Below are 11,109 nucleotides of genomic sequence, written 5' to 3'. Positions count from 1 at the left end.
CATTTACATGTTTTAGACAGCCCACATGGAGACTAATGTGATTGGCAATTTGGAACATATTGTCTTTATTTAGTTCCAGTATCATGCCTGAGGGAAGAAGGGTTGAGAAAGGAAATAGATCCCCCTCCTTCCTACCTCTACAAAAATCTGAAATTAATTGTTCATCTTGTGATATTTAGTTTAGAAGCTGTAGTAATTGAAAAAAGCAAGACCTGGTTTTTTTTTTGACTAAAGGGTTAGTGAAGTCTTGAAGATAAAGTGATGGAGAGGTTTTTAAACCACCTTTCAAAAGTGGTTTATGTAATACAACTGTATGTTATTTTTTCAGATCCCGGAGTGAGCACAATAAATAGAATGTTACAGGAAACTGTGGTTTGAAGTCTTTTTTTAAAAAGAGTTCTAATACATGGAAGATTCACTTTGTTAATTATTACACAACACACACACACACACACACACACACACACACACACACACAGAGAGAGAGAGAGAGAGAGAGAGAGAGAGAGAGAGAGAGAGAGAGAGAGAAAGAGAGAGATAACATATTCTACTAGAAACACAGATGCAAGTTCAGTAAGAAAAAATTAATGTTATCCAAACAAGAATTACTGAGATTAGGCTCTCACTTTCTTAGTTGAAGGCTTTTAAATTTTATTAGCCACCCATGGGCAAAAAAAATGCACCCTTCTATTTCAAGACAAATATATACATTGACAGCAGGAGCAGGGTAGCCCCTGCCCGCCAAGACGTTCTCCAGTGGTACTGCTAAGGGAAGGAAAGGACTCAGGTCTCTGGTCTTTGATATATTTTTAAACTTTCTAAAGATTCCAGGGCTAGAATTTTGCAACATTTTTTTTACAGTTGTTCATCTCCTTCTCTCCAGAGCCTCTGCGGTAAATCAACCTGAATATCAGAAAACCGGAGAGATCCCAAACTGAATTTGAAAACCATTTCTGTTTTATCTGTGAGGCTTAGTGACTCCTCCTTTGCCAACTGGTAAAGGCAAAAAACATGTCAACCATTTCCTATATCTGAAATTGTCATACGTTGAAACTCCAGGCTCTGAGACGATGGTGTTGGGAGGTCATAGGTCCTAAGGGTGGTGTTCTGCTACCTAGGGGTAGTGCCCTTAAGAGGGCTTTTAGAGAGATCTTCCATCTCTTTGCTAATGTTCCACACAATGAGAAGAGAAATTTCACCTATGAACCAGGAAGCAGACCTTGCCAGACCCTGAATCTACTAGTACCCTGGTCTCGGACAGCTGTTTAAAACCCAAGCAGTATTTGTTTGCTATGGTCTCCCAAAGACAAGACCCTTCTGCTTATCAGGCAAGCAGCCAATGTGTTCAACTCCCACTGCATGCTGGGCCATCAGTGAAGGGAGTGGCCTCAAAATTAAAAAATAAAAGTTTTCCTCAAGAGAAGAAACAAATTGACGTAATAAATGACTTTATGGCTGAGTGCAATAAAGAGAATGAGGCCCAAGTACATGGCAGTGAGGTGAACTGGTTCACCCAGGGCCAGCGGGCTTGGTAGAACTCTGTGAGGGGTGATGGTTGAACAAAACGTAACCTTTGGGCTGAAGTTCCTACTTGAACAAAACGTTAGGTGAGCACATGGATTTAGGGTTAGTTTTGCCAATGCTAAATCTCTATAAAACCCATATTTAAGTGGACCTTCCCTTCTACCGTGAGGTGGAATAGAGAGGAGCTAGTTTGTGTACTCACAAACCACTTCGTGTAGTGAGAAACACCCTGACAAGTTTCACAGCGGAAATGAAGTAAATGACCAGTTCTGAGCTTTATTATCCCTGATTGTAGATGAGGAAAGGCAGTCTGTGAGCTAACTGCCAAAGCTCATCTCCAAAACAGATAAAGGAACCTTGATGTCTTAGTGCTAGCTAGGCTTCTCAAAAAATGAAAGAAATCGTAAATGGTATAGTACCTCTGATTGCTGTATAACAAGCCACCCTGAAATACGGCAGCTTAAAACAAAAAAATATATTCTTGCCTAGTTTTGTGAGCCATGACCTGTGACTCGGTGTCTCCTCAAGAGGCTGTTATCACGAAGTCAGCTGGGCAGTTATCAGCTCAAGCTGTGATTGAGGAGGCTGCACTCCATGCTCACTCACGAACTGGAGGCAACCTCCCATTCTCAAGGGCCTTTGGTCACATTATTTGTTACACTTCTCATTGCCAGGACCAAATGCCTAGCAAGAAGCAACTAAAGAGAATAAGTTTTCTCTGGGAGGGGAGAGTGGGACCTTAGAGACAGAGGGGATGCAGTGCGTCTTAGAGGGCAGGTGTGGAAGCAGGAATGGGAGGTAAGTGATCATGTTGCATGTGCAGTCAGGAAGCAGAGATGAATCAAAGCTGAACCTCAGCTCCCTTTCTTCTCTGCCAGGACCTCCTGGAAAGGTGCTGCTCATATTTAGGGTGAGTCTCCTACCCTAATCAAGTTAACCTAAATAATTCTTCACAGACATTCTCCAAGGTTATTTTCATGGTGATTCTAAATCTCATCTAGCTGACAATCAAGATTAATCATCACTGTCACATGAGATCAACTCCTTGCCATGTAATGCTCTCAATAGGGCAACTGGGGGTGTGGCAGCTTACTTCTCCCACAGAAAGAAGTCTGAAACATTGTGAGTGAGTGGGTGTACAATGTGGAAACTGGAGTCTTTTGGAAAACTAATCAAAGTGACATCTTCCCATTTTGCCATATTCTCTTCATTATGTCTGAGTCATGTCCTACCCACACCAAAGAGAATGTGTGTACTCACTACAAAGACAGATGACTAGGGCTGACTTGGAACAATGTGTTAGATGCTTTTTACAAAAAAAGGGAGGAGTTTTAAGAAATGTGGAAGTCAAAATGAAAAGTTTCACTAGACAGTTATATAAAACTTTATTGTCATGGTTTGGATACATGATTCAATTGAATGGCACACCAAAATAATGACTAGAGTTAACTAATATAACTTGAATAAGGGATTAAAACAAACTGCTAGAGCAAGTCATTTACCTATTGAGTCAGAGACATAGTAAGACCTTCCCTATCATTTGTATCAACTTCCCAAATAAATAAGTAGAATGATCCATACCGATGCCAAAACTAACAGTCTGTCTTTCACAGACATTGCTAGGTTATCCAATTTCCTAGTCATACACTTATCTAACATTCCAACTGTTCACTTGTTAAACTGTAGTTAGTTTTAAAGGTTTCTTTGTGCATGGTGAACTGCAACCTAACTTGATGCGCAGACTGAAACCTATTATTTGTATCACATCCAGATAGACATGAGTTGTAGCTAATCAGACTACCATTACACCTTATTTCTGTTTCCTATGCTCTACTTATTTTTCTCTGGCTGTAAGTATAACCTACCCATGTAGGGGTCAAGACACTCAACCATTTTTGGTCCAGATTGCTGCCTGGTCTAGAACCAAAAACAAATCAAATTAAGGTCCATTGTAATTTTAACACACCCAATTTCCCAATACTTCCTGTTTGTCCACGCGCCCCTCCCCATCAACCAATGGTTGCCTCTACCGTCCAGACACTTGCTGTTCCTTAGTGTTCTCAATCCTCATCTTTCTCCTCCACCTTGAGTTTATAGCCATACCAGCACACTAGTTGGACTGATGGTTTTAAAAATATCTACTTGACTGTATAGCTAGAGATGTAGAGCAGTTGGTAGAGCACTTGCCTAACACACAGGAAGCCCTGGATTTCATGCACTGTACTACCTAAAACTGGGTATGGTCCGTCTTTTACACCTAAACTCCAGTGGTAGGAGGATCAGAAGTCCAAGGCCACCCTTGGCTACACAGCAAACTTAGATAATCCTGATCTATGTGAATACACACCTTAAATATGTATAGGGCTCCTTCAGCTTTACTCCAATGTGTGTGGAGTTGAGAGCTTATATAAAAGATTATATTTCTACAGATATAAGATAAAATAAATTCTTAAGAGTTAATTAAAAAGCTTCTACCTATCATAATAAAAAAAAAGTTGAAGACTCAATTTTTCCCTGTCCTACATAGTGTTTCGAAAACAGTGAACAGGTGGGTCTGTTTGACTTTACTACATGTTGGGTCCCATCTGGTGAAAGACACACACACACACACACACACACACACACACACACACACACACACACACTGGCCTAAGGCTCTGGAGAAAGGCAGAGTGAGAGTGGACTATGCCCCACCCCAACCCCCATCCTCCAGGCACGAGGCTATTGACACCTGAAATGAGATTGTTTTCTGCCGCCTTTGGGGACACCTGAGTCAACATTCCATATTCATTAACTAGTGAACAGCTGTGGAAGGGAAAGCCTTTCACAGAAGGCCACTCAGAGCTTGCTCAGTCAACGCCTCCTTCAATGGCTCTGCTAAGCATCACCCCTGACTTCTTCCTGAATGTCCTCCCAAGTTGTCCAGCTCTACTGTGCAGCCTGTGATTTGTGCTTGGACTCCAGGTGCATGAAGGAACATCTAGGAAAGCCTGAGCACTCAGACTAATGAAGGTCCTTTTGAAATCCCAAAGCAAGTCTGGCTCTCTCTCCCTCCCTCCCTCCTTCCCTCTTTACTCCCTGCCTTCCTTCCTTCCTTCCTTCGTTCCTTCCTTCATTCCTTCTTTACTCCCTGCCTTCCTCTCTCTCTCTTCATTCCTTCCTTCCCCTCTCTGTCTCTGTCTCTGTCTCTGTCTCTCTCTCTCCACTCCTTCCTGCCGTCCTTCCCCACCTTCTCCCTGCTGCTGTGCTGTCTCATTTTTCCGCTCCATTCCTCCCTCCATCCTCATCTACTTTTCCTTCTCCTCTCTTTGTCTTTCCAGCCTGTTTTTTCTATTTGCTTTGTCTGATGACTATTTCTTGGATGACCTACCTGTTTATTTCAGAGTTTTCATTGCTGAGAAGACAGTCTGTTTCAATCTAGAGAAGTACCTAGTAAAATGCCAGAGACAGGGCTAGCTTTGTTACTGAGGACCTGGGAGAAGTCTGAAGCACCTGTTTTTCAGGCTTGTGCATATTAGTAAATAATGTTCAGAAAACCGTGTTTGGCATGGATAAATTACTCCCTGAAATAATTTTATCATCTCCCTCTAATCTCCAAGCCATTAAATAAAGACAACTTCTAAGTCATCCTGACAATCAGATTAAAAGCATGCCACAGATTTGGAAGTCATTTTCATTTTGTCTTTGTCTTGTTCTCAGAGGTTGACTGAGGTAATTCTAAACTTTATCCCTGAGTCATGGGCTTCCCTGGAATAAATTTAGTTCTAAAAAGAACCACAGTTTCCTTTCCCGTACTTCAGAGAAAGCTGTCATGACAGGATATAAAAGGTGTGCTAGTGTGGCTGTTAACTACTGTTTACACATTCTTAGGGTGCCCCCTTCTGTATCCTGGTGGTAATGGTGTAGACCATTTTAGGTTGCGAATTTAAATCCAATTGTTTTTTCTGAGCTGTGTAAAGGGGGAATAGTACTCACATCATCTTTAGCTGGCTAGGGATCCTAAGTGAGCCAACAATGGTGGCCTGATACAGCTTAGCAATAGTCATTTTATATGACATAATATGACATAATAATTTTCTAACAAATGTCTTAACCTTGGAGTTGTCTCTAAATCCCTAAGCAGGAAGATGATTACTATGATCCCTTAGTTACAGCTCAGAAATGAGTTAATTTTGTCAATGACTTGCATACTTTCCCAATTAAGATTATGCACCCCCACACCCTTTTTAGGTATGGTTGGGTAGACAGCTGACCTGCTTCCCTCAGGCTCTTTGAAGGTAAGCAGCTGAAACCAACTAGACTTAACCTGAGCAAGAGAAGTTAAACCACTATGAGGTGCAGGGGCTTCTTGTAGAACTCAAAGACCACAATACAAAGACACAGATGAGCCACCAGCGTTAACAATGGCATCTCCTGGTCTGCACTGAGTGTCCCGTTTAGTGCCTTGCAGCTCTAAGTCAGTTTGTCTGAAACCTCGAGTACTCTCTGGAACCAAACTATTCATTTTGCTCCCAAGTTTTCAGGTGACCCAAATAGATTGCCTTCATCTGAGAGAGGTGCCTAGATGGCAGGAGGTACAGTGTCGAGCTGCAGAGGCCCAAGCTCAGTCCTGTAGACTGTTCCTGGCAAGAGTTTCTGGGCAGATGACCCAGCAGCAGACGCTTGACTTACCTACACAGCTGTGGCAGCCAGGACACTTGATTTGTGCCTTGAGAAGAAGAGTTTGAACAACTGATGTCCTGGCCCTTCTTTACAGGAGGCTCTGCAAAGATGATGCTCTGACCATTGGCCCCCTGGAGGTGTGCAAGAGGCAGACAAGGGCAGTGGGACCAGGTCAGTACCGGGACTCATTGCTCCTAGAACTTGAACTGGGAGGGAGCGACAAGCAGGCCTTCTTTATGTCTAGAAGGTCTTTGAAGGATGAATGAAAGTCTGTTTTCCCAGATGGCAACACATCATTATCACTATTAGTAAAACAATGTAGTTGTCCTGGTCTTGACATCCTCTGGAAAACAAAAGTAGGGACTGAAAACCTGTAAGTCACCTTATCACAGCAGATGACAGACATTTGTCATCCGCAAACTTTTCCATGAAAATACAAAATCATAGGTGAATAATCCACACTAGGTTTCTAATAGGGTACAAGAAAGATCATGTTCCTTATTTTTCTAGCCCAGTTCAGTTGCAAGTTCATTCTCATGCATCTTAAGGCCATTTGTGGGGATCTGGGGACAACTTTCTTTACCACCTGAGCATTGTATAGAATGTTAACCCCTTGGTGCAACTCCTTGTATTTTGAGATAGCTCTCCTCACCTTCTGTGTCCAGTGTGGGACCAAGGCTCCCAGGACTCTGGGCACTGCAGCCTTGACCCAGCATCTGTGAAGTGAAGGTCTCAAAGGATTTCTCTCTTTGGGATCATGTGACCTGTAGCTGATTCAGGGAGGTGATGATTCCTAAATACAATGAAGGGTCCAGGAATATAGAAATATAAAATTATAAGCTTAAGAGATAAAAACTGACAGTCATCAGCTCTAAAGGTTAACTGCTAACAATGGCTGTCTGCTTTACAGCAGCTCCTCTGTCAACAGCCAGAGGTGAACTTTAAACCCCTTACCCCTTATAGCCAACAACTGCCTGGACCAAAGTTAACATTTAATAGTTGTTCCTACATGGATTCTAACATGCACCCCATGCCTGACACTATAAAAGGGGGCCAGTACCCACCTCCATTGCCGCAGCCCCAGAATTCCAACCTTGACTGTGGTCTCAGCTAACTGATAAGCTTTTGTGCCCCACAGTGTTTTATTTTTATTTTAATATTTTTTTTTCTGGAATAAAGTTTGCTTCTGGTTTAATAGATTTTGGTGGTCTGTCCCCCTTTATTGTGTGACCCTGGACCCAACACAGACTCCAGTCATCCCAAATGTCAAAGAACTGACTTTCTTAAACAGAGCTATCCAGGATTTCCTCGTGAATTACCACAACCATGGCTCCCCCAGGAGAGAATCAGACTCATTCACAAAAGCTCCTAAAGTCAGCTGTTGAACTCTCCCATCTGGCTGTACTCTACTCAGAGTTAATCTCTATAGGCAGCCATTAATAATCTGGCATTTTCTAAATGCCCATGCAGCATCTAATTACTTAAATCTCCAGTCCATGTTAATTACAGCAACCATTTTTGAGAGTCCCCTTTGCCAAGTTCTTCATCATCCTTAGCTTTGATCCTTAAAGCAATTGACAAGAGAAACTGAGTTTTATGTATATTGCCAAGGTTATAGAGCACACCATCAACAGAAATAAAATTTTAATTTAATTTTTTCCAGAGCCATAGTAAAGGAGTAAAAAAAAAAAAAATACCTTTTAAGCAACATATCCAAGAAGATTGCTGTTTCAACATGCCAATGATGTAAAAATTGATTCAATGTTTCACATTTTTTGCATCATCTTTAAAACACAATGTAGCCTCTTTTTGGTTTGTCTTTACTTGAGTCCCTCTTGATTTGGTTTAGGCACTTCTAAGAATAAACGCAGACATTCCGATAGTCCGGCCTTGCATTTACAATAGACCATTATCTTTGCTTTTGCTTTTGTGTGGACTCAGAGCGAAAGAGGTGGCAGAGGCAATCAGACGGGAAGGAAATGTATAGAGACTAACACACTGATGTAGAAGAGAGCCTCGCTGCCTCCTGGTCATGTCTGCAATTTAGCGCTGGGTCCTAATTAGCATCCCCAGGCCTGGAGGATTCATCTCTGTCATTCCCTTGATCTTGAGTTCTGGTTTCCCTTTCTTCCTCTGAGTATTCTGGCAGAGTTCCAGCAAAGAAGCTCATCTGTCCCAAGGACATTCCTGCCTTAGGGGTGTGGCTGCCTCGGAGGCCCAGCCAGCACCTAGCCTTGGGGCAGCTTTTGAAGCCTGACAGGATCTGCCAGTGTTCAAGGCAGTTATGGGACATTGGTCTGTTCTGCCACAAAGGTAAGTCTCAAGGAGGAAACTGCCCAGGAATCTGGACAACATCTGAATGTGGTCACTTACCCAAGGAAGCTGGAGGAGCTATGATTACATCTCAAGGTACCAGACATGAAGAAGCTGTGGGTAGCTAGGACTACATCCCAGGGTACCAGGCGTGAGGAAGCTGGGGCGGGGGAGCTAGGACTACATCCCAGGGTACCAGGCAGGGCCCATAGCAGGAGCTTAAAATGGAAGGTAGAGACAGTTGGTTTCTCGGAAAGAAGTGTTGCTGTTCCTGATGGTGCCTCCAGTCCCAAGGCCATTGTGCCTCAGTCAGCTACCAGTCACTGTAATCCAACAAGGCCCCCTTTCTTCAGGGTACTGCCTTGGAAGGGGCCTCTGCCATTTAAAGCTCTGTCTGCAGGTTGAATTCCTTCATAGAAGCTTAGTAAACCCAGAGACATTTTTCTTTCACTTTTATTGAGATTTAAATGACACACAGTGAAATTTGTGCTTTTTGGTACAGATTATGTTTCTGTATTGGTATGGCCCTTATGATATATTGACCATAAGGACTATGGTAGTGTGAATGTAGTTGGTCCTTTTAATCTAATAGGGAGTGGCATTATTAGGAGTTGGAGTGGGTATGGCCTTGTTGGAGGAAGTGTGAGGGGCAGGCTTTGAGGCTTCCTTTGCTCAGGATAGTGCCCAGTGTCTCAGTGGACTTGCTGTTGCCTGCAAGATGTAGGATTGTTAGCTCCCGCACCACATCTGCCTGCATGCTGCCATGCTCCCCACCATGATGATTGTTGCTCGAATTTCTGAAGGTCTTTTAATAAAAAACCCACAGCCAGATATTGTGGTAAATGCTGAAAGATTAGAGAGACAAAGGAACAAGCCACAGCCACGTCTTACCTCTAGGACTCCTTAGCCTGAAAAGCCTCTAGCTCCTGTCTCCTCATGCCTTATATACCTTTCTCCACCCAGCCATCACTTCCTGGGATTAAAGGCATGTGTGCTTCCCAAGCAAAGGCATGAGATCTCAAGTGCTGGGATTAAAGGTGTGTGCCACCACTTCTTGGCTGTTTCTCTCCTAGAATGAGTCAATCTCATGTAATCCAGGGTGGCTTTGAACTCACAGAGATCCAGACAGATCTCTGCTGTCGGATTAAAGGTGTGTGTCACACTGCCTGGCATCTATGTTTAATCTAGTGGCTTGTTCTGTTCCCTGATCTTCAGGCAAATTTTATTAGGGTATACATTGTATCACTACAATGATAATGGACTAAATCTATAAAACTGTAAGCGAGCCACACCAATTAAATGTTTTCCTTATAAGAATTGCTGTGGTCATGGTGTCTCTTCACAGAAATAGAACCCCCAACAAAGACAAGGACTACACCAATACGTGTGTGTGTGTGTGTGTGTGTGTGTGTGTGTGTGTGTGTGTGCACCTCTCCCCACATCTGTGTGTCCGTTCATGGACAATCTAAAGTCCTTATTCCTGCACCCTGCAAATGTGACTAGGGTTTGTATCTTGCAGCTTTTCCTCCTCTAGAAAGTCCTCTATATGAGTTCAGAGTGTGCAGCTATAGACTACCCTTGCCTTTTATACCTGTTGCTTTGGAAACATCCTTGTGGATGTGTGTATTACTAAAAGTTGTCTCTTTTCTGTTGCCATGTAGTATTCCATTGTATGTATATACCACATTTTGTTTATCACCTTTGGCCTGCTTCCATTTTCAGCAATTATGAGTACAGCTGCTATACATGTTTATCTAGGAAACCCAGACGCATACATATAATAGCTAAGTAATATATATATATAGAACTATATCCACATAAGACTGCTAAAACAGCTCTTTCTCTTCTGGTCCCAGGTGCTTCGGGAGCCGCTGGTTACTGTTCCGACATGACCAAGTCCAAGAACCACACCACATACAACCAATCTTGAAAATGGCACAGAAATGGTATCAAGAAACCCCAGTCACAAAGATACGAATCTCTTAAGGGGGTGGACCCCAAGTTCCTGAGGAACATGCGCTTTGCCAAGAAGCACAACAAGAAAGGCCTGAAGAAGATGTAGGCAGGCCAACAACGCAAAGGCAGTGAGTGCGCGTGCAGAGGCCACCAAGGCCCTTGTGAAGCCCAAGGCGGTTAAGCCCAAGATGCCAAAGGGCCCCCCCAGTTGCAAGCTCAGCCTTCTCAATTTCATCGCTCACTCCAAGCTCAGGAAGTGGATTAGAAGCTACATGGCCAAGGGTCATAGGCTCTGCCAGCCAAAGCCCAAGGCTCAAACCAAGGCAGAGGCCTCAGCTCCATCTCAGGCTCCCAAAGGTGCCCAGGCCCCTGTGAAGGCCCTATAGAAAAGGTTTCTGTCTGCCAGACAGATGGACTGCTGTGACACACCTATACACTATTTGCAGATGATCAGGACCCCATGCTGTTTTTACAAATAAACTTAAGGCAGGATCTGTTAAAAAAAAAAAAAAAAGACTGCTAAAACAACATAAAATGATTAGACTGTTTTCATTTGTTGATCCCTTTGGCTTTATTTCATATTATACTTAGCTCATTTGCTGAATTCCTGGGCCAGCTAAGACTTCGATGTTCAGTATGTCCAACATGATAATT

General features: G+C 43.0%; 1 pseudogene; it reads left to right on the top strand.

The window, feature by feature from the left end:
• The first annotated feature begins 10,387 nt into the window (after nucleotides 1–10,387).
• Nucleotides 10,388–10,841, top strand: LOC128107000 (60S ribosomal protein L29-like; annotated as a pseudogene).
• The last annotated feature ends 268 nt before the right edge of the window (nucleotides 10,842–11,109 follow it).

Source organism: Peromyscus californicus, unplaced genomic scaffold, assembly GCF_007827085.1.
Source record: "Peromyscus californicus insignis strain IS unplaced genomic scaffold, ASM782708v3 Scaffold_12__1_contigs__length_115047231, whole genome shotgun sequence".
In the NCBI taxonomy this organism is placed as follows: Eukaryota; Metazoa; Chordata; class Mammalia; order Rodentia; family Cricetidae; genus Peromyscus; species Peromyscus californicus.
The sequence above is the reverse complement of the archived record's forward strand: the minus strand, read 5'-3'. Positions and strand labels throughout refer to the sequence as shown.